Source organism: Arachis stenosperma, chromosome 3 (genome assembly GCF_014773155.1).
Source record: "Arachis stenosperma cultivar V10309 chromosome 3, arast.V10309.gnm1.PFL2, whole genome shotgun sequence".
Lineage (NCBI taxonomy): Eukaryota > Viridiplantae > Streptophyta > Magnoliopsida > Fabales > Fabaceae > Arachis > Arachis stenosperma.
The window spans coordinates 87,686,528-87,711,896 of NC_080379.1; positions in this window are offsets into that span (position 1 = coordinate 87,686,528).

The window sequence follows — 25,369 nt, forward strand, 5'->3', positions numbered from 1 at the left end:
ATACTCACGATCGTATTCATCATTGGATTCTAAATCGACATGCTAAATTTCGTTTATCAAAATTGCGCCGTTGCCGGGGAGTTTGCTTAGTGTGCCATGTTATTGTTTGGAATAAATGTGTGTATATATGTACATAGTTGCATTTCATTGTAAATTGTCCAAGTGACTAACCCCTCATCGTTACCATGAATCTCATTTTCCCTTCATTGCATGACGCGTTCACAACCGAATCCGAGCTTAGTCCCTTTTGATCCGGAAATAGAACGAACTTTGTTTCATATTAGACAAGCTCGGAGGCGGCTAAAGTTTGGGAAAGGTGAAGAGGTCTTCACCACCTCAACCACCTTACTAAAAGTGAACATTGAACCGTCACTCAAAGAAGGCATTAGTCATTCTTCCATCAATATCACTAACAACTCTTCTTTTATTTTAGGTACTAACGCCATGGATGCTCCGAGGAGAGTTACCATCAAGGAAGCGGGTGCACCGGATTATGTCCTTCAACCCCTTCATGTAACTCACCCCAACTTGAATTTAAACTTTGAATTGAAGACCGCTTTGATCAACCTCCTACCTAAGTTTCACGGGCTTCCCGCACAAGACCCTATTCGACATCTCAAGGGCTTTCATCGTATATGCTCAACCACTAGACGGGAAGGATCCGATGAAGTTGCTATATGGTTGTTTGCTTTCCCTTTCTCTCTTGAGGACAAGGCTAAAGAATGGTTCTACACTCTATCTAGTGAAGTCACCTCCGATTGGGACTTACTTAGAAGAGGATTCTTGGATAAATTCTTGCCCTCGGAGAAGATAGATAGGCTAAGGAAGGAAATGTCTTGTATTGTGCAAGGTGAAACGGAACCACTATACAAGTATTGGGAACGGTTTCGTAAGCTACTAGACGCATGCCCTAATCACATGCTTGACACTCAAGTATTGCTTGGATACATATGTCAAGGGATGCGAGAGCAAGATAGAACTCTCTTGGACACCTCTAGCAATGGTTCTTTGTCCAAATATAAAACAACGGAGGAGGCATGGCAACTTATCATTGACTTAGCCGAATCCAATCAACATATGAGACGAAGAGTCAACCGCCCAAGAACCATGAATGAGGTATCAGCTAGTAGTGAAACCACCGCTCTAACTCAATCCTTGAGCGAAATAACATCCATCTTGAGGCAACTCCAATTGAACCAACAACAACCACAACAACCTCAATCATACCAACAACACTCCCCACCACCTCAACAACACAACCAACAATTGGTTCCTCAAAAAGTGTGTGGCATTTGTTCTTGCTATTCCCACTACACGGATGAGTGCCCGAGCCTTCAAGAAGATAACACTTTGGCGGCTACCCATAATTTCTATGACCTCCCAAATCAAGGGTACTACCAAGGCGGTAATCCTAACCAAGGGCACCCTTATCAAGGAGGAAGCTACAATCAAGGGAGTGGGTACCATAATCAAAATTGGAGAGACAATCATCAACAAGGGAATAGGGACAACAACAACAACGGAGGAGGTCAAAGATGGAACAACAACTCACAAAATTTCTCACAAAACCGGCCACCATACAACCAACAAAATCAACCATACAACCAACAAAACCCACAAAGAAACTATCAAACATACCAACCACCACATCAAAGACCACCACCCAACCAATCACAAACCCCTCAACTCACATATGCAACCACCCTCTCCAACCAAGATGAAGCACTCCAGACCATCATCCAAGGCCAAAAGGAACTACAAAACACACTTGCTTCCGGTCTTACCGGCCTCACCTCTACACTACAAGCTCTTCTTGCACGCATGGACACACCATCAAATCCCACTCCTCAACCCCCAATCCAAAGCGTCATTCCCTTTCAACCTCAACCAAATCCTAAGGGGGGCATCAATGCCATCACCCTTAGATCTGGAACACAATTAAAAGAGAAGGGAGCAAAGGACTCAAATCCTATCACAATCGCCCAAGAGGAGGAGAGAATAGATATAGAAGAGGTAGTGGAAGAGAAGACACCACAAGTCATAGTTGAGGATGAAGCTCAACCAACAAAGGAGACCCCCAAGGCCAAGAGAACCTTGGAAGAAGAAATTGCTCAACCACTCCCATTTCCAACACTTGCAAAGCAAGCTAGAAAGCGCATAGAACTCGACCCCAAAATGGTAGAAATGTTCAAGAAAGTTGAGGTAACTATCCCCCTCTTCGATGCTATCCATCAAGTTCCTAGATATGAAAAATTCCTTAAAGATCTATGCATGAACAAGGATAGAATTCTTGAATTGGAAACCATCCCATTAGGGAGTTCTATTTCCGTTTTAATGGGAGCATTGCCCGAGAAGTGTGATGATCCGGGCCCTTGTATGGTCACTTGCACGTCAATGGAGTTCAATTTATAGATTGTATGTGTGACCTTGGAGCATGTGTTAGCATCATGCCGCTCTCCGTCTACCGGGTATTGAAGTTGCCACCACTAAAAAGGTCGACGGCAAGATTTGTCCTAGCGGATAAAAGCATAATAACCGTGACGGATGTTGCGGAAGACGTATTGGTGAATATCAAAGGGTTGGTGTTTCCGATTGACTTTTATGTCCTTGAAATGCCATCAAGCGAAACCGAGAGAGCATCATCTATCCTACTTGGAAGACCATTTTTGAGAACTTCTAGATTTAAGCTAGATGCCTACTCGGGAACCTACTCATTTGAAATAGATGGGAGAGTCGTAAGTTTTAGCCTAGAAGAAGCAATGAAGCATCCACCGGAGAATCACTTTCTATTCCGGTGTGACCCAATTGACAACATGGTTGCCGAAGTGCACCTTGCAAAGTTAGATGAGAAGTACATGATTGAAGAAGCAAATGAAGGTCCAAGCAAATTAAACACCACACACCATACAAGCCATCCAGAAACTCAAACTTCAAAGAATGACAAAAAGATGGAATTGAAGCCACCACCACCCCATTTATGGTACTCATATCTTGATGAAGCCTAAAAGCTCCCCGTGATAATTGCAAAAGAGTTAACTCCTCAACAAGAAGAAAAATTGCTAGATGTGTTGAGGAAAAACAAAAGGGCAATTGGGTGGAGTTTGGCAGATCTAGTGGGAATAAGCCCCCAAGTATGCGAGCACCGCATATTTCTTGAAGAAGGAGCAAGACCGGTCCGACAACCTCAAAGGAGACTTAATCCAACCATTCTTGAGGTTGTGAAAAAAGAAGTCACTAAGCTACTTGAAGCGGACATCATCTATCCTATCTTGGATAGCGAGTGGGTAAGCCCGGTCCAAGTGGTGCCAAAGAAATCCGGGGTGACAACAATCAAAAATGAAAGTGGTGAACTTATAGCAACAAGAGTGCAAAATTCTTGGAGAGTATGCATAGACTACCGAAGGTTGAATGCGGCCACAAGAAAAGAACACTTCCCACTACCATTCATTGATCAAATGCTTGATCGATTAGCCGATAAATCATATTATTGCTTCCTTGATGGTTACTCCGGATACTTCCAAATCCACATTGCTCTAGAGGACCAAGAAAAAACCACATTTACTTGCCCCTTTGGAACGTATGCTTACAAACGTATGCCATTTGGCCTATGCAATGCACCGGCAACGTTTCAAAGATGCATGATGAGCTTATTTGCGGACTTTCTAGAACAATGTATGGAAGTTTTCATGGACGACTTTAGTGTGTACGGTGATTCATTTGATCATTGCTTAGGTAACCTTGAAAAAGTCTTAGAGAGATGCACCAAAACAAACCTTGTCTTAAATTTTGAAAAATGTCATTTCATGGTCAAACAAGGCATTGTTTTGGGACACATAGTCTCAAAAGAAGGCATCTCCGTAGATCCGGCAAAAATAAATGTCATATCTAGTTTACCTTACCCCTCCTCCGAGAGGGAAGTCCGCTCTTTTCTTGGACATGCAGGATTCTATAGGAGATTCATCAAAGACTTTAGCCAGGTGGCCTTACCTCTCTCTCGACTACTACAAAAAGACACTGAATTTGAGCTGAGCAAGGAATGTATGGAAGCATATGACAAACTTAAAGTAGCATTGACACAAGCCCCTATTATGCGAGGACCGAATTGGAACCAACCATTTGAAATCATGTGTGATGCTTGATGCCAAGGCATCTTAGGCTAGTTTCACTAGCCTTTTTCTTTTATTTTTAGTTGTTTTATGCATTTTCTTGAGCCTTAAGTAATCATTTGGGCCAAATAGTCATGCTTGTCTTAAATCATTCAAACATGAAGATTTTGATGCAAATTCCATGAGTTTTTAGTTATATTCCTTGAATGCTATGAATGGAAGAATTCTCATGAATTTTAGCAAGACTTTGATGCAGTTGTTTGGATGATTTCAGGGAAGAAGAGGCTAGGCAAGGAAGCAACAAAATCAATAAAAGAAGCTTGAATATCACATGTGGAGTTTAAGCTCCAGTTTAAGCTTAAACTGGAGCACTAAACGCCAAAATCATGAAAGCTGAAAGTGGCGTTTAACCTCCAGTTTAACCTTAAACTGGAAGTTAAACGCCAGAAATGAAATGCATCAGGGAGCCATTCCACGTTTAAGCTCCAGTTTAACCTTAAACTGGAGCTTAAACGTGTTCGACAATTCCACACTCCAGGGTTGCCTTCTTCCATTTCCACGTTTAAGCTTCAGTTTAACCTTAAACTGAAGCTTAAACGTGCTCGAGCTTGTGCCTCCAGGGAGTGCCAGCGTTTAAGCTCCAGTTTAAGCTTAAACTGGAGCTTAAACGTGTTATATGGAACAGCTTGACCATGCCTTCTTCAAACATAAATAACTTGAGCTACAAAACTCCAAATGAGGTGATTCAAAATGCATTGGAAAGAAGACATCTAGAGCTTTCCAAGCATATATGGCATGCATGGTGGATACTAAAAATTGAGGGAGAAAACAGCCCCGTAATGTGCATAGAAGAGCATAGTACCAACATGCAATCAGGCCAGCTGACCTCTTCACCTTCCATGGAGTATAACTTGAGCTATAGAGATCCAATTGAGGTGCTTCCAGTTGCGTTAGAAAGCTGACATCCATAGTTTTCCAACGAGGTATAATAGTCTATATTTGGCATCAAATTGGCAAGGTTGACAAGAGAACAAAGTGACGACTCAAGAAAGGGGGGTGCAACGTTTGAGTGTAGTTTAATGGATCATTATCCTTTTTGGATCAATTATGTCACTCTACCCTTCAAGCAAGCAAGGCCCATCAACAACACCAAATCAAGGCCACAAGAATCATCTAGAATAGTTTATTTTCATTTGATTGTAATTTGCTTTTAATTTCATTTTCATTTTGTAATTTAGGGAGCCTATTTAAAGGCCTTAGTTTCTGCATTTGAGGAGGGGGATTGAAGGGGAATCCAGCCCCTGAGGGGGACTTTTTTACACAGGGGGAACTTTTGATCATTTTTCTAGTTTTCATACTTTTTGTAATTGAATTCAGAGCTATGACTCACTAAACCCCTTTCATTGGGTTAGGGAGCTCTATTGTAATTCAATGAATCAATAATAGTTTTATCTTCTTCTTCAATCTTTTCTCTTGAATTTTGTTAGAAAGCTTCTCGATCTAATTCCATTGGGTAGTTGTCTTGGGAAAGAAACTACCCATAATTGGAATCCTTCGGAACCTTGGGAAAGGAATGGAGGATTCATGCTAGAGAAGCTTTCTCACAGTGAATTGGATTGGGGTTTGGATGGATATTGTGACATGTAATCCTACCAAATTGTGGTTCATCTAACTGTGTGGTATAATCAGTGATCGAGCATCATCTCTTCTTATGAACATTTAAACCAAGGGATTGGGAATTTGTTTGTTTTTAGAGAGAATTGGTGAGCCAAGGGATTGGGATCCAATCATATAAGATTGCCAAGCAAAATTCAATAAATGCATTGGTTGAGGAAGGGATAAAACGTTTTGATTCGGAGATCTCAATATCTCTTGAAACCCAATGATTTCCCCATTTCTGATCTACCACTTTCTCTTACATTCTGCAATTAAATTCATGCAATCACCCCCATCCCTTTTAATTTCAGCAATTTAGCTTCTCGCTCTTTAATTCATGCAATTTTACATTCCGCAATTCTCATCTAAATCTTGATTCCGCTCAACTAGAACATACTTCTAATCCGAATTGCTCACTCAACCAATCCTTGTGGGATTCGACCTCACTCTATTGTGAGTTTTTACTTGACGATAACCGGTGCACTTGCCGGAAGGAATTTTGCCGATCGTGCAATTTCCTAAATCGTAGCATATCAAGTTTATGCACATCAAGTTTATGGCGCCGTTGCCGGGGATTGGTTTTCGATTGACAATTCTCCAATTGGAAGTTAACTAGATTGAGCAATTTTCTTTTCTTTTGTTAATAGTTTTTGTTTCAGTTTATTACTGCTAATTTTTGCAAATTTTAATTTGTTTTCTTTGCTTATTCACTTGTTAGCATACTAACCACTAGCTGTTTGTGATATTGCCTCACTATGGAATTTCCACTATCTTTGGATGAGTATTGTTTGAGACTGAGCACATTGCAAAAAAGAAAGGAGTATCCATCATCTTTTGGTCAATCAAAATTCATGAGAAACTCTCCACCACCACAGAATGATTCATGTTATTATGCTCATGGTGGGTGGGAGTATCAGGAACAGGAAACGGGGTACTTCCCAGAGCCACAAAATGGTCCATGTTTTGGTGAATTTGATCACTACTCAAGTTGTGGCTGGGAAGATCAAAACCAAAGAGATTTCACTTATTCACACCCCATTCATCAAGAGCCATCACCTCTGAATTATCCAACCTCACCTCCTAGTTTTACATATCCAAATTCTTCATCACTTGAGCATTTCTCAGCACAAAATTCCTTCTCAAATTCATACAATTCATTTCACTATCCACAAGACTCATTCCACTACACACAAGAGTCATACCACTACCAACACTCCAACCAAAGACTCTATCAGCCCACACAAAACACATACTCCCAGCCACCATATCACAGCCAAGATAATCAACCTCATCAACCCAATCCGAACCAATCACTTCATGATCAGTTAACCAGGATAGAAGGAATGCTTGCAACTATGGGCAGAGATGTGGCCGATTTGAAAGGCTTTAAGGAAGAAGTGATATCCAACTTACAAAATCAAGGTGCTGCCATTCAAAAGCTAGAAGCACAAATTGGATATCTATCAAAGCAAATCCCTACCCACAATTCTTCTAGTGATACCATGGCAAACCCAAGGGAGGAATCAGAAGAACAAGAAAGGGAGAAAGTCAATCAAGGGAGATCACACTCCAACGAAACAGAGAGTTGCAAAGAGGAAGGGTTCATTGAACCACAAATTCAGGAAGCTTTTGATGAACAGGATACTCCAACTGTCCAACAACAACCAAGTTCTGAGATCAAGGATGTGAAGGCAGTAGAAACAAGCACTAAAATGAGGATTGTGACCGAGAAACAAAGGACCATATCCATGAAGAAGAGAAGGTCGAAGAACAATCCAACTCCTGAGCCAACAAGCAAGTTCACTCAAGCCAATCACAAGGGAAAGCTTGCTGGAAAGAGGCATTCACAACAAGGGGCACTAACTAGCTCTTTTATCCACTTGAAGTCATTCCTCTTAACAAACTGGAGGAAGAGGAAGAAAGTCAGGAACAGCATGTCAAGCGAATGACAGTAAACGAGCGCTTGTTGGGAGGCAACCCAACCAAAGGTAGTTTTTCTTTTCTAGTTATTTCAATAAAAGAGTTAAGTAGATTTATCTGTATTGCAAGGAGCTAAGTTTGGTGTTGCACACCAAAACAATTCAAGGGTGAAGGTGAGATTCTAAGTTTGGTGTTCCACCAAAAACTTCATTAAAAGCACATTTCTACCTCAGCATGACTAGTCACTAGCTCCAACCAATCAGGGAAACTACTTAAACAATAGTTTAATTTCTAGTTCATAGTTTCTTTTTCTAGTTCATAGTTATTTTCTTAATAAAAGCACATGAGGTTTTCTGCATATGATCCAAATTGCTGCATATGGCAAGGAACTAAGTTTGGTGTTCACACACCAATCTAAGTTCAGAGGCCTACAAACATACATGCATGCTAACCAATTCTCAAAGTGCTTGAGGAACAAGCAACTTCTAATAGCTTTGCAGGAAGACAATCAATCTCATGGAAGGAATATACATCATCATCAAAGAGAACACCAAGGCTAGGAAGGATGATGAACAACAAAGAAGATGCTAAAAGGTTGTATTGTCACTTAATTGCTTGTACTTTGAATTGCTGATATTGGAAGTTTGCATGCACCCCTGCTTTAAGTTTGAGTCATTGCAGTTTTTGTTTGTCTGTTTGTTTAATTTCCAAATAAGTGATAGTCTAAATGTCTGGATGAACTTCACCTTCTTAAACAAATGCTTGCCATGCTTGTTCTGTTTCCAAAAATAAAAGAAATGTTTGAACAAAAGTAACTAATTTCCATTTGGTAAGAAATCAAATAAGATTAAGTGGTGGTATGCATGTTTGATTGAATAGTCAGCTCACTAAGAAATAAAGTTAGAATTGTCACTTTTAGTGGAAATTAGGATGCTGTCTATGGATCTTGGTAAATAAATGTCCTTGGCCAAGGGAAAGAAAGAAAAAAAAAAGCCAATGAGAAAGGTAACCAAAAAGCAAAAGAATTAAGAAAATAAAGCTAGGCACCAATGGTTTGAACTTCTGAGACATATGCCTGTGGTGTTTATGTACTAGGATCTGCTTGGATGAATAGGTTCTGTGGAGTGTTTCAACACTTGGTAACTTGGGTTAACTAAACCGGGATTATCAACCAAAAGTCCATTATCAAGAGCAACCTAGCTACAAAACATTTAGTTACACAAAGAGGTGATGGGCACCAATATCTTGTGAAGAAATGTAAACTAAAGTGCCTGTGGTGGATATGTGTGAGCACTGATAAGGAAAGAAAAATGTCAAAAGCTTGTGCAACACATGACACTGAGCAACAAGGAGCAAATAAGCTCAAAGAAAAAGAAAAACAAAGAAAAGAAACTTGCCAAGGATATGTGAATAACAAGAGGCCATAGCAGTGTTTTAGTGGAAACATAAAAAGTGACATTCTTACCTAAGAAACAATAAAGTGATGCTGCAACAACTTTCTGCATGAACACCCCATTAATCAATGTCAATTACTTACTGATATGGCTAATGAATTTACTTTCTGTTTCATTCTTTCTTCTCAATAATTCAGAACTTGCTTGGGGACAAGCAAGGATTAAGTTTGGTGTTGTGATGCCAAGGCATCTTAGGCTAGTTTCACTAGCCTTTTTCTTTTATTTTTAGTTGTTTTATGCATTTTCTTGAGCCTTAAGTAATCATTTGGGCCAAATAGTCATGCTTGTCTTAAATCATTCAAACATGAAGATTTTGATGCAAATTCCATGAGTTTTTAGTTATATTCCTTGAATGCTATGAATGGAAGAATTCTCATGAATTTTAGCAAGACTTTGATGCAGTTGTTTGGATGATTTCAGGGAAGAAGAGGCTAGGCAAGGAAGCAACAAAATCAATAAAAGAAGCTTGAATATCACATGTGGAGTTTAAGCTCCAGTTTAAGCTCCAGTTTAAGCTTAAACTGGAGCATTAAACGCCAAAATCATGAAAGCTGAAAGTGGCGTTTAACCTCCAGTTTAACCTTAAACTGGAAGTTAAATGCCAGAAATGAAATGCATCAGGGAGCCATTCCACGTTTAAGCTCCAGTTTAACCTTAAACTGGAGCTTAAACGTGTTCGACAATTCCACACTCCAGGGTTGCCTTCTTCCATTTCCACGTTTAAGCTCCAGTTTAACCTTAAACTGAAGCTTAAACGTGCTCGAGCTTGTGCCTCCAGGGAGTGCCAGCGTTTAAGCTCCAGTTTAAGCTTAAACTGGAGCTTAAACGTGTTATATGGAATAGCTTGACCATGCCTTCTTCAAACATAAATAACTTGAGCTACAAAACTCCAAATGAGGTGATTCAAAATGCATTGGAAAGAAGACATCTAGAGCTTTCCAAGCATATATGGCATGCATGGTGGATACTAAAAATTGAGGGAGAAAACAGCCCCGTAATGTGCATAGAAGAGCATAGTACCAACATGCAATCAGGCCAGCTGACCTCTTCACCTTCCATGGAGTATAACTTGAGCTATAGAGATCCAATTGAGGTGCTTCCAGTTGCGTTAGAAAGCTGACATCCATAGTTGTCCAACGAAGTATAATAGTCTATATTTGGCATCAAATTGGCAAGGTTGACAAGAGAACAAAGTGACGACTCAAGAAAGGGGGGTGCAACGTTTGAGTGTAGTTTAATGGATCATTATCCTTTTTGGATCAATTATGTCACTCTACCCTTCAAGCAAGCAAGGCCCATCAACAACACCAAATCAAGGCCACAAGAATCATCTAGAATAGTTTATTTTCATTTGATTGTAATTTGCTTTTAATTTCATTTTCATTTTGTAATTTAGGGAGCCTATTTAAAGGCCTTAGTTTCTGCATTTGAGGAGGGGGATTGAAGGGGAATCCAGCCCCTGAGGGGGACTTTTTTTACACAGGGGGAACTTTTGATCATTTTTCTAGTTTTCATACTTTTTGTAATTGAATTCAGAGCTATGACTCACTAAACCCCTTTCATTGGGTTAGGGAGCTCTATTGTAATTCAATGAATCAATAATAGTTTTATCTTCTTCTTCAATCTTTTCTCTTGAATTTTGTTAGAAAGCTTCTCGATCTAATTCCATTGGGTAGTTGTCTTGGGAAAGAAACTATCCATAATTGGAATCCTTCGGAACCTTGGGAAAGGAATGGAGGATTCATGCTAGAGAAGCTTTCTCACAGTGAATTGGATTGGAGTTTGGATGGATATTGTGACATGTAATCCTACCAAATTGTGGTTCATGAAACTGTGTGGTATAATCAGTGATCGAGCATCATCTCTTCTTATGAACATTTAAACCAAGGGATTGGGAATTTGTTTGTTTTTAGAGAGAATTGGTGAGCCAAGGGATTGGGATCCAATCATATAAGATTGCCAAGCAAAATTCAATGAATGCATTGGTTGAGGAAGGGATAAAACGTTTTGATTCGGATATCTCAATATCTCTTGAAACCCAATGAATTCCCCATTTCTGATCTACCACTTTCTCTTACATTCTGCAATTAAATTCATGCAATCACCCCCATCCCTTTTAATTTCAGCAATTTAGCTTCTCGCTCTTTAATTCATGCAATTTTACATTCCGCAATTCTCATCTAAATCTTGATTTCGCTCAACTAGAACATACTTCTAATCCGAATTGCTCACTCAACCAATCCTTGTGGGATTCGACCTCACTCTATTGTGAGTTTTTACTTGACGATAACCGGTGCACTTGCCGGAAGGAATTTTGCCGATCGTGCAATTTCCTAAATCGTAGCATATCAAGTTTATGCACATCAATGCTTCGAATTATGCGATAGGAGCCGCGTTAGCACAACGCGAGGGTAAGATTCCCTATGTCATAGCTTATGCTTCCAAAACTCTAGACGGAGCCCAATCCAACTACACTACTACCGAAAAGGAACTCCTAGCTATTGTTTTTGCTTTGGACAAGTTCCGAGCCTATCTTCTTGGTTCCAAGGTTGTAGTGTACTCGGATCACGCGGCACTAAAGTATTTGTTGGCCAAAAAGGAATCAAAACCGAGATTAATTCATTGGGTGCTTTTATTACAAGAATTTGACTTGGAGATCAAGGATAGGAATGGTTCCCAAAACCTAGTGGCGGACCATCTAAGTCGCCTCGAACACACAAAAGGCGACACCACTCCTATCAATGACTCCTTTCCTCTAGATGGTTTGTACGCAATCTCGGAAGAAGTTCCTTGGTATGCCCCAATAGCAAACTACTTGGTTTCACGCACTCTCCCTCCCAATCTCAACAAACACCAAAAGGATAAGCTGAAAAGCGAATCCAAATACTATGTTTGGGACGATCCCTATTTGTGGAGGTGTGGAGCAGACCAAATAATGCGACGGTGCATACCCCAAACCGAATTCCAACCAATCTTGGACGCTTGCCATGCCTCCGAAGGAGGTGGCCACTATGGCCCCCAAAGAACGGCAAGAAAGGTCCTTGATTGCGGATTTCGGTGGCCAACCCTTCTCAAAGATTCTTCTCTCTATTGCAAATCTTGTCCTCAATGCATTCGGTTTGGAAATATTTCTAAGAAGGACGAAATCCCCCAACAAAATATGCTTTTTTGTGAAATCTTTGATGTATGGGGAATCGACTTCATGGGACCATTTCCAAATTCCAATGGCTTTCTCTACATCTTGTTAGCCGTCAATTATGTGTCAAAATGGGTGGAGGCAATCCCCACCTGAACGGATGATGCTCATGTTGTTTATTCTTTTGTGAGGAACAAGATCATTTGTCGCTTTGGCTCCCCAAGAGCAATCATAAGTGACCAAGGATCCCACTTTTGCAACAAAAAAATGGACGGCCTCATGAGAAAGTATGGCATCATACACAAAGTCGCCACGGCTTACCACCCTCAGACAAACGGCCAAGCTGAGGTTTCTAACCGGGAAATCAAACATGTGTTGGAAAGGATTGTGAAGCCGAATCGGAAGGATTGGAGCGCTAAGCTCTCCGATGCACTTTGGGCATATCGAACGGCTTACAAAACACCCATTGGCATGAGCCCCTTTAGGCTTGTATATGGTAAAGCATGCCATCTACCGGTGGAAATTGAACAAAAAGCTTATTGGGCCATAAAGGAGTGCAATATGAGTTTGGGTGGAGTCGGAGTAGAAAGAAAGCTTCAATTGGCGGAATTGGAATGCTTAAGATTAGAAGCGTATGACAATTCTAGACTTTACAAGGAAAAGATGAAAGCCATCCATGACAAGAATATTAGGAGAAGGGAATTCAGACCCGGTGAACTAGTCCTTCTTTACAACTCAAGGTTGAGATTACTACTCGGAAAGCTTAGATCAAGGTGGGATGGACCCTACCAAGTAGAGAAAGTAGAACCTTATGGGGTCTACCACTTGCGCCACCCATCAAGTCCGGACATTTCAAGGTAAATGGGCACCGTCTCAAATTGTACCATGGTGAGCAAAGAAAGAACTCCAAGGAATTTGAAGTATTCCTCTTGAGGGATGCATCTCTTGAACAAGAACTTTGAGCTAGTGGAAGTCCAACTTAGGGACGGTAAACAAAAGTGCTAGGTGGGAGACACCTCACCATGGTAAGATCTTCCTTTGTACATAGCCATTGCATCATTCTTTGATTGACACTTGCTTAACACTTGACTTCATGTTTGGTAGCTAGGTAATAGATGTAGTTGTAGCTAGATTTCAATTCTAATTCTGCTTCATTTGTTGAGTTCATTTGGTAGTTTATCAAGTTAAAACATCCTTCTATAGTGCTTAAGTGGCTGTTTGGAGGGTTGGAATGCTATAAGTGGTGTGAAAACATGCAAACTTTGGAAAAGGCACCCTTCTGCGCGTGCGCGCACCTGGCGCGTGCGCGTCCTTAAGGCATTTGACGACCATCCACGCGGACGCGCACCGTGCGTGGACGCGTGGGTTGCAAAAAGCACCCCTCCATACATTTTCCAGAGAGTTACGCCCACACCACGCCAGCATCGTGCCTGAGGCACAGGTCCATCACGCGTGCGCGCACATGGCGCGTACGCACGCTTTGACGATTCTGCAGATCGACGCACTAGCGCACCGTGCGCGCGCGCGCTGATCACCCTCGTGCACTCCTGGTACATATTCCAGAGAGTTAGGCTTATCCCAGGCCCATCTTCTGCCTGGGGCATAACCACATTGCCGCGCACGCGCACCGTGCGCGCGCGCCAACAGCACTGCAGCCAACTTCTGGTACTTCGTCCAGAGAGTTGTGCCACCTCTAAGCCACCCTTGTGCTATCAGCACAAGCACAGGGGCGCGTGCGCGCAACGTGCGCACGCACGCCCCCACTCCACCTCGCTTCCTTGCGCGAGCGCGCACCATGCGCGAGCGCGCACCGTGGGCGCACGCGTGGGTGATCGACGCCAACTTAATAGGGAGCACACTTGCCCCCTTCATTCTTCTTCTCTTTCCCCTCTTCTTCTCACTCTCTCTATTACCCATCCACCTACTACTATTTCTTCTTCCATTCAACCACCTCTTACCACCTACCTCTGGTGGGCCCTACATTACCCCTCCATCCTCCATCATTCCACCTTACAACTTCCTCTCCCATACCCATTTCCATCTCTCTCAAGGTACTTTACTAGGCTTCCCTCTTGCTCTACTTCTCTCTTTTTGATTCTTAATCTTCAATTTCAATTTGTTTTCGGTAGTCTCTTTCTTTTTCCCCTACCTGTTTTTAGCTACTTCTTTGGGGTGTTTTTGTTTTTTTTCCATTTAACTCTTCATAGGCATTTGGGTCCTACATTCTCTTGCATTGGTAGATGAGATGTGTTGCTTAATTTTCTTACAACCACTGTGCACTGTAGTCATTAATAATGGATTGTGGAATGTTACATTGCTTTCACCTTCATCTAATTACGTACTACAAAAAGGATGCACGCCATGTGTTTGAGGAAAGGCATACTTGAGTTTTGAGCTCATTTTGACTAATTGCCTCTTAACTAATCACTTTTGGGTGCATCCCCACATTCTCCAATCCATCCACTCACCTTTTCATAAATTGATTCCCACTTTGGTATTTGAGTGTGTATGCTTCTCATGCTTCTTACTTGCATGCTTAAACTACCCTTGCACCACATGCAAATGATTTGCCTTGCTCTTCACATGTTATCTTAGTTACATGTTGCAGTTGTCATGTAATAATGATACCCATATTCTTATGGCACAACTTTTCATTTGCATAATCGCATTCAATTACGCTTCTTTGGGTTTAACATTAATCCCCTTTCTTTGCTATCACAGGATGGTCATCAAAAAGAACAAAGGGAAAGCCCCGAAGAAGCCAGCTTCCAATAGAGCGCGCCAAGAACTAACGGCCAAGCCACTCCTGAAGAAGGCTAAGGGCCCCATTGATGTTCTAGAGAAGGACAACCCTCCAAAGGATTCAAATAAGTTCCCTAACCGCTACTGCGAACTTGTTTACTCAAGAATGATTGAAAGGAATTATCACCCGGAGCCTCTTCTAGTCCTACCGGCTCACCTCACTCCGATAGTGATGCCACACATTGACCGGAGGCAATGGAAGTTCCTCTTGAGGCAACCAAAGGAGACCAATCTATCATGGGTAGTGGAATTCTACTCCAACTACCACTCACCCCTTCTCACATCAATATTTGTGCGTAGGAAGCAAGTGTCAGTCACAGTGGAAACCATCCGAGAAGTACTTGGGATTGGGCCGTTAACGGATGGATATGATGCCTATCAAGAAGTTTTGACTGCATGCGATGACCGTGCGTTCGATTGGAGCGCGATCCTTCGCGTAATTGCTTTACCCGACGCTTGTTGGATTCGGGGGACCATAAAGCAAAGACCAAAAGGTTTAGATGCCCGCTACCTCACTCTAGAAGCCACGGCATGGGCCCAAATTCTAGCTCATTACGTGCTCCCGAGCACCCATGGGTCATCCATTACCGCCGAGCTTGCATTATTGATATGGTGCATCTTAACCGAGAAACCGGTCGACATTTCGCATGCCATTCGCCAATCTATGGGGCGCATTCATGCCAAGAGAAATCTACCATTCCCCGCTATGGTTACCGAATTAGTTGCAATGGCCGGCGTCCACCGAGAGGCTAAGGATAGGAGAATCTCAATTCCGGTCGAGGGCGATGTTATTCCGACCAAGAGATGCCTCAAGCCTCCGGAATTCACCAAGGACATTGGACTACCCACACCAACTCACAACACCACCACATCATCCACACCACAAAAATCAGCCACCCAACGCCTTGAAGACCTTCACAAGAAGTTGGACCGTTATGAGAGGCGTAATCAACGCCGATATGCTCACGTGAAGAAACTTCTAAGCATAGTCACCCCACCTATGGAGGAACCAGATATCTCCACATCTACCGCAACTTCAAGCGGAGATAGCGATGGCATTGGAGATGAGAGACACTCGGGACTCGACCACCCATTGTGCCTAACCTATAGCACGGAGGACCGTGCTAAGTTTTAAGTGTGGGGAGGTCGGCCGACCGATCTCCGTAGGTAACACCCGAATAAATTCTTGTTCTTTGAACTCCTTTGTAATTAGGATAGGTTGCATGATTAGGTCTTATTTAACACCATTTGCATGATAAGTTTACTTGGTTGGAACAATGAAACTCTTTCTTAGGAAACCAATACTTTGGGGCAACCGTGGCATTGCCAATTTTAAACATTTTGATGTCAAATTTGCATGAAGAATTATATTTTGGGAACATGGATTTTGAGTTAAGAACACAAGCTAGTGAGCTTTGAGCCTTGTTTTGTGACTACATCTTATAGTCACCTACTGTCCTTCTTGTGTGCATTTGTTTTCTCTCTATGAGTGTGATCCTTGATTTGTTTGATTCTTTATATCCATTATTTTGTGTATTCATGCATTTATATGATTGAGGCCATCATTTCATTAGCTCACTTACCCAAATGGCCTTACCTTTTATCTTCCTTTGTTAGCCAACTTTGAGCCTACGCTTAACCCACTTATTCTTATTTTAGCACACTACAAGCCTTAAAGCGGAACATAATGAATGTCCTTTATTTGGATCTTTGATTGGCTTAGGCTAGTGAGTGTGAGTGTCATCCAAGAGTGGAAATACTTTGGGACATTGGTTGGGATAAAAGGGTGTTTGTGTTTTGTATTTTTATATTGGGGAGTTGGTACATACTCATGTATTGATTAAATGTAGAGACCTTATGCATTGATGTTCTTGTGTATAGTTTGAAAGAAAAAAAACGAAAAGAAAAAGAAATAAAAGCAAAAAAAAAGAAAAAAAAAAAGAGAAAAAAAGGGGGTATATAGAAAAAAGAAAAGAAAAAAAGGAAGAGCAATAAAAGGGACAAAATGCCCCAAAGTGAAGCTCAATAAGAATCAATGCATAAGTGTTGTGAAATGAAAAGAAAATACATGAGTATGTGAAAAAGTGAGGAATGGGTAGTTAGATTAGTGCTTAATTGTATAGGATGTCGTAGGTTAGGTGGGAAGTCTAAGCCTATCGAAGATTCAAACTTCAAGCTCACTTGACCAAATATGCATCCTACCTTAACCCTAGCCCCATTACAACCTAAAGAAAAGACCTCATGATAATTGTATGCATACATTGAATAATTGTTGATTGTTAGATGAAAAATAAATCTTGTAAAGCATGATTAGGGGAGGATTGAGTGAATCAACCCCAAACACCGAGCGACTAGAGTACAAACACTTCCGGTGAGGGTTCGATGCTCAATTCCTTGATTCCCGGCTCTCACGAGCGTTCCTCATGCAAAGTTGCATATATTGCATTTGATGCTTAAAATTAGTAAGTCCTATATATTGACCACCATCGGACCCTATATGCTTGCATATATCTTAGGAAGGTCGATTTGTTCCTAACCAAGTAGATAATAGCACTAGTCATAGTTGCATTCATATAAGTAGGTTGCACTTCATGAGTCTTATACCTTTATGATCCCTCGGTCTTTTGTGTTTCTTTTGCATTTCTCTAAGCATGAGGACATGCTAGAATCTAAGTGTGGGGAGGTTGATAAACCCCATTTTGAGGGTTTATCTTGTGTTGATTTCAGGGGTTTTATCAATGATTCCACACGCTTTCTATATGAAAATACAAGACTTTGTGTTCCTTTCCTAATTTTGCCTCATGGATGAAAACATGCTTATTTTGCACTAAATTAGATACATTTCTAATCTTCTCTTGGTGCCATTCGATGTCGTGACCTGTGTGTTAAGTGGTTTCAGAATATAGGGCAGGGATGGACCGGAAGAGAGAAGGAGGACGGGTGCAAAGGAAGGGAGCATGAGAATTGAGCTTTGGAAATCTCAGCATGGGCGCGTGCGCGCACTTGACGCGTCCGCGTGGATTGAGCAGCTAGAAGTCGAAGCCAAGAGCCAAGCCACGAGCCGGCTTGCGTAGCGGCTAGGCCATGATCTTCAGTGGCGCGCACGCGTACATTACGCCTCCGCGCACATTACAAGATGCCACAGTGGCGCGCACGCGTAAATTGCGCGTGCACGCCGATGTTCGAATGTGATTTTTTAAAAGAGCCACGTGACTTGGGCATGGAGGCAGTTAGGGATCCCATCTTGGGGAAGTGCCTTGGCGGGAAAAGCTTAAGAAAACAAAAGAGACAAGGGTTAAGGGACTTTTTAGCTCGTTTTCTAGATTCTGGATATTTGGAAGATAGTTAGTTACACTCTTGGAGAAGGAGAGAGAGATTCCAAGCTCTCATTAGGGTTCATCTTCATCCAATTTCTGAATTTTCATTCACTCTTTGGTGAGATCCATTGCAATTCTCAATTCATTTTGTTCATGTCATAGATCTTCTTCTCTAATCTCAATTAGTGCTTGTAATTGCTCAATTCTCATAGATCTTATATTCAATTTTGTAGTTTTGGATTTAATCAATTCCTTTAGAATCTCATTTCCATTGTTGTTCTTTGTTAATTGTTGTTAGTTCCTTGTGTTGAAATACTTTTAATTCTACTTTCTTCTCAATTTTACTATGACTTTCACTCTTGCTCATCAAATGTTTGATAAAATGCCAACACTAGTTATGGAGTAAAAGTTTCTTACTTGGCATAGGGTTTGGGCCATTAGAAGAAGTTGAATAGTTGTGTCAATTGTTGATTTGGAATTAGGGATTGCTAATTGACTTGGAGTGCACTAAAGCTAGATTTCCATAAGGCAAAGCTAGGACTTGTGACTCAAGTTGATTACTCTCATTTGACTTTCCTCTATGCCTAGGGGTTAACTAAATGAAGCAAGGCCTAATTGTTGTCATCATTGAAGGAACTATAAGGATAGAATTTCTAATGCCAACCCTAAGCCAAGTCTTTTAAGGATTGATTGTTTGTTTTCTATTTTGCTAAAACCTTCAAAGAATCATAACAAGGCTTCCTAATCAATAAGATGCACACTCTAGCAATTCCAAGGGAGGACGACTCGGGAGACTAGTACTCTCGGTTATAGATTGTAGGATTGTTTGGTGCGAAGTTTAAGTGTCGATTAGACTATACTCACGATCGTATTCATCATTGGATTCTAAATCGACATGCTAAATTTTGTTTATGAGTGAGCCTGGAAGTATGGGCAATGTCATCGAGAGGTTAATATGAGAGCGTGGGCGAACTTTTTTATCTTTTGATAGTTCTGTTTGGACCCCTATAATGCTTTTGATAAACCCCATTTGTAGGGTTTATCTTGTATTGATTTTAGGAGATTTTAACACCTTTTATAGTTCAATGAAATAGCATGATTTTGTGATTGTCTCCTTATTTGTGCTTAGATGTGAAAACATGCTTTTTAGGCCTTTAACTAGATGATTTTAATCTCCCTTTGATTCCACTAGATGCCTTGATGTGTTTGTTAGTGATTTCAGATCGAAAAGGCTAGGAATGGATCAAAGGAGTGAAGAGGAAAGCATGCAAAGTGGAGAAATCATGAAAAGTCAAAGAGTTGAACTCACCCATGGACGCGCGCGAGCACCAGGCGCTTACACGCGCCTTGCGAATCACCCCATGGACGCGTACACGTGCTGTACACGTACGTGTCAATGCTGGTTTATGATTTTTTTAATGAAAACGTGTCCAGCAAAATCAGAAGGGTTGTGGGGCCCAATCCCAACCATCTTTGGTGCCAAAGATGCTATTTAAAGCAAAGGATTGAAAAGGAAAGGGACATTGGATCATTTTTACACATTAGGATTAGTTTAGAGTTAGTTTTAGAGAGAGAAGCTCTCACTTCTCTCTAGGATTAGGATTAGGATTAGGTTTAGTTCTTAGATCTAGGTTTTGATTCATCTTCTTATACTTCTACCTTTCAATTCCTTGTTGTTGCAGTCATCAATTCTTCTATTCTTTTGTTGTAATTTCCTTTATGTTGTTCTTATACTTTGTTGTAGATCTACTATTGTTCCTTCCATTTTCTTTCAATTCAATTCATGGAAATTCATAATAATTGTGTTTCTTTTGATTGTTGTTGTTAATTCCTTTCAATAATTGTTGTTAGATTTCATTCTTGTTGTAGATTTCATGTGCTTTCCTTCCATGCCTCTTATGTGTTTGACAAAATGCTTCTTTTGGTTTTAGTGTAGATTTTGTTCCACTTGGCCTAGGTAGAGTAATTAGTGACTCTTGAGTTATCTAATTCCTTTGTTGATTGATAATTAGAAGTTGCTAATTGATTTGAATGCCTCTAAAGCTAATCTTTCCTTTAGGAGTTTATTAGGACTTGAGGAATCAAATTGATTCATTCACTTGACTTTCCTCCATGGTTAGAGGTTAACTAAGTGGTAGCAATGAACAATTTGTGGTCATAATTGAGGAGGATAAGTAGGATATGACTTCTAGTTCTCATATCTTGCTAAGAGCTTTGTTAGTTATTAGTTTATTTTCTTTGCCATTTACAATTCTTGTCTAAAATCTTGAATAAAAGCCGAAAATATCTCATAACCAATAACAAGGCACTTTATTGTAATTCCTAGGGAGAACGACCCGAGGTTCAATACTTCGGTTTATAAATTTAGGGGTTTGTTACTTGTGACAAATAATCTTTTGTATGAAAGGATTATTGCTTGGTTTAGAAACTATACTTTACAACAAGATTTCATTAGTGAAATTCTAAACCATCAAAAATCCAATCATCAAAATGGCACCGTTGCCGTGGAATTGCAATGGTGTTATGTTATTGGTTATTGTACATATGTGAATATTGTAAATAGCTTGTCTTTTGCTTGTTTACTAGTTTTGTTTGTTTTATTTGTCCTTCCATAATGAATTCTCACTTTGGCTATGAGTTTGGTTCCAATTGTGTTGTAGGAAATGTGAACTTCAATGATAACATGTACCAAGGATGGAATCAACAAAGATGGGAGGAACCTCAAGGAATTGATCACTCCCATTGGCAACAACCTCCGGATACTTATAGGTATAATTCACATCCTAATGCATGTCAATTCAACGGCTATGGTGAATCTTTTTACGACAATCAATCACCACCATCATATGCATATGACTCTCACCCTCAACATGAACCTCAACCATACTCACAAGCCTTTCCATACCAAGCACCTTCTTGTGACCTGACGAATGAATTTTTGCTGGTATAGAAATTATCAAGTGATCAATCGTAGTATAGTCTAAACCGACGCAAAATCCATCATCAAACAAATCTACAATCTATATCCGAGAGTACTAGTCTCCCGAGTCATTCTCCCTTGGAATTGCCAAAGTGTGCATCTTATTGATTTAGTAAGCCTTGTTGGAATTCTTTGAAGGTTTTAGCAAAGTAATGAGAAACAAACAATCAATTATCAAAAGACTTGGCTTAGGGTTGGCATTAGAAATTCTATCCTTATAGTCTGTTCAATGATGACAACAATTAGGCCTTGCTTCATTTAGTTATCCCCTAGGTATAGAGGGAGGTCAAATGAAAGCAATCAACTTGAGTCACAAGTCCTAGCTTCACCTTATGGGAATCTAGCTTTAGTGCACTCCAAGCCAACTAGCAATCCCTAATTCCAAATCAACTATTGATACAACTATTCAACTTCTTCCAATGACCAAACCCTATGCCAAGTGTGAAAATTCTACTCCATAGCTAGTGTTGACATTTTATCAAACATGTGATGAGCAAGAAAGAAAGTCATAGTAAAATGAGAAGAAAAGTAGAATTGAAAGTATTGCAACACAAGGATCTAACAACAAGTCTCAAAGAGTAACAATGAAAATCAAATTCTCAAAGTATGGATGAAATCCAAAATTACAAAGTTGAATTCTAGATCTATGAGAATTGATCAATTACAACTACTACTTGAAATTGGAGAAGAAAATCTATGACATGAACAAAGTGGAGTGAGAATTGTAATGGATCTCACCAAAAAGTGATTGAAAATTCAGAAATTGGATGAAGATGAACCCTAGTGAAAAGCTTGAAATCTCCCTCTTCTTCTCCCAAAAGTGTAACTAACTATCCTCCCAAAATATCTAAAATCTAGAAAATGAACTAAGTGTCCTTAACCCTTGCTCCTTTGATCTTCTTAAGCTTTTCCCGCCAAGGCATTTCCCCAAAAGTGGGATTCTTAACTACCTCCACGCCTAAATCACGTGACTTCTTAAAAAATCATATTCGCAAATCGGCGCGCACGCGCAAGGTACGCGCACGCGCCATCGAGGCTTCTTGTAATGTGCGCGGAGGCGTGATGTACGCGTGCGCGCCCATGAAGATCATGGCTTAGCCGCTACTCAAGCCGGCTCGTGGCTTGGCTCTTGGCTTCGGCTTCACGTTGCTCTATCCGCGCGGGCGCGCCAGGTGCGCGCACGCGCCCATGCGGAAATTTCCAAAGCTCAATTCTCATGCTTCCTTCCTTTGCACCCGTCTTCCTTCTCTCTTCTGGTCCATTCCTACTCTATATCCTGAAACCACTTAACACACAAGTCACGGCATCGAATGGCATCAAGAGAAGATTAGAAATGTATCTATTTTAGTGCAAAATAAGCATGTTTTCATTCATGAGGCAAAACTAGGAAAGGAATGCAAAATCTTGTTTTTTCATATAGAAAGTGTGTGGAATCATTGATAAAACCTCTGAAATCAGCACAAGATAAACCCTCAAAATGGGGTTTGTCAACCTCCCCACACTTAGATTCTAGCATGTCCTCATGCTTAGGGAAATGCAAAGAAACACAGAAGACCGAGGGATCGCAAAAGCATAAGACTCATGAAATGCAACCTACTTATATGCATGCAACTATGACTAGTGCTACTATCCACTTGGTTAGGAACAAATCAGCCTTCTTATGACATATGCGAGCACATGGGACACGATGGTGGTCAAAGCATAGGACTTGCCAATTTCTAAGCATCAAATGCAATATATGCAACTTTGCATGAGGAATGCTCGCGAGAGCCGGGAATCAAAGGATTGACATCGAACCCTCACCGGAAGTGTTTGCACTCTAGTCGCTCGGTGCTTGGGGTTGATTCACTCAATTCTCCCCTAATCATGCTTTTCCAAGATTTGTTTTTCTTCTAACAATCGACATCTATTCAATGCATGCATACAATTATCATGAGGTATTTTCCTTGGGTTGTAATGGGGCTAGGGTTAAGGTAGGAGGCATATTTGGTCAAGTGGGCTTTGCGATTTGAATCTTTGATTAACTTAAACTTCCCACCTAACCTATGACATCCTATATAAAATCAAAGCTAACCTAACTACCCATTTCTCACTTTTTCACATACTCATGCATTTTCTTTTCATTTCACAACACTTGTGTATTGATTTTATTGAGCTACACTTTGCTTTGGGGCATGTTGTCCCCTTTTTTTATTTCTTTCTTTTTCTTCCTCTTTTTTTTTTCTTTCTTTTTTTCTAATTTTTTTTTCTTTTTTTTCTTTTTCCATATTATTTTTTTCTTTTCTTTTTCTTTTGTTTTTCTCATTTTTTTTATATATAAGAGCATCAATGCATAAGGTTTTACATTTGATCAACACATGAATATGTACCCAATTCCCAATATTTTCAATAACAATACAAAATTACCCTTTTATTCACCCAATGTCCCAAGGTTCCCACACTTGAATGCTACACACACACACTAACCTGAGCTAATCAAAGATCCAAATGAAGGACATTTATTGTTTTTTTCGCTTTAAGGCTTGTAGTGTGCTAAATTAAAGAACAAGTGGGTTAAGCGTAGGCTCAAATTGGCTAACAATGGAAGATCAAAGGTAAGACTATTTGGGTAAGTGAGCTAATGAAATGATGGCCTCAATCATCTAAATGCATGTATACACAAAATAATGGACATAAAGAATCAAACAAATCAAGGATTACAATCATAGAAAGAGAATAATACACACAAGAAGGAGAATAAGTGGTTATAAGATGTAACCACGCAATTAGGCTCAAAACTCACTAGCTTGTGTTCTTAACTCAAACCCATGTTCCAAAATATAATTCTTCATGCAAATTTGGCATCAAAGCATTTAAAATTTGCAATGCCACGGTTGCCCCAAAGTATTGGTTTCCTAAGAAAGAATTTCATTGTTCCAACCAAGTAAACTTATCATGCGAATGGTGCCAACTAAAACCTAATCATGCAACCTATCCTAATTTATTCAGATTTATTCAGATGTTACCTACGGAGATCGATCGGCCGACCTCCCCACACTTAAAACTTAGCACGGTCCTCCGTGCTATAGGTTAGGCGCAATGGGTGGTTGAGCTCCGAGTGTCCCACATCTCCAATGTCATCGCTATCTCCGCTTGAAGTTGCGGTGGATGTGGAGATATCGGGTTCCTCCATAGGTAGGGTGACTATGCTTAGAAGTCTCTTCACATGAGCATAACGGCGTTGGTTACGCCTCTCATAACGGTCCAATTTATTGTGAAGGTCCTCAAGGCGTTGGGTGGCCGATTTTTGTGATGTAGATGAAGTGGTAGTGTTGCGAGTTGGTGTGGGCAGTCCAATGTCCTTGGTGACTTCCGGAGGCTTGAGGCATCTCTTGGTCGGAATAATATCACCATCGACCGGAATTGAGGTTCTCCTATCTTTAGCCTCCCGGTTGACGCCGGCTTTCGCAACTAATGACGTCACTAAAGCGGGGAATGGTAGATTTCCCTTGGCATGAATGCGCCCCATGGATTGGTGGATGGCATGCGAAATGTCGACCAGTTTCTCGGTTAAGATGCACCATATCAATAAGGCAAGCTCGGCGGTGATGGATGACCCATGTGTGCTTGGGAGCACGTAGTGAGCTAGAATTTGGGCCCATGCCGTGGCTTCTTGAGTGAGGTGGCGGACATCTAAACCCTTGGGTCTTTGCTTTATGGTCCCCCGAATCCAATATGCGTCGGGTAAAGCAATGACGCGGAGGATCGCGCTCCAATCGAATACACGGTCATCGCATGTAGCCAAGACTTCTTGGTAGGCGTCATATGCATCCGTTGACGGTTCAATCCCATGGACTTCTCGGATGGTTTCCACTGTGACCGACACTTGCTTTCGCCGCACAAATATTGATGTGAGAAGGGGTGAGTGGTAGTTGGAGTAGAATTTCACCACCCATGAGAGATTGGCCTCCTTTGGTTGCCTCAAGAGGAACCTCCATTGCCTCCGGTCAATGTGTGGC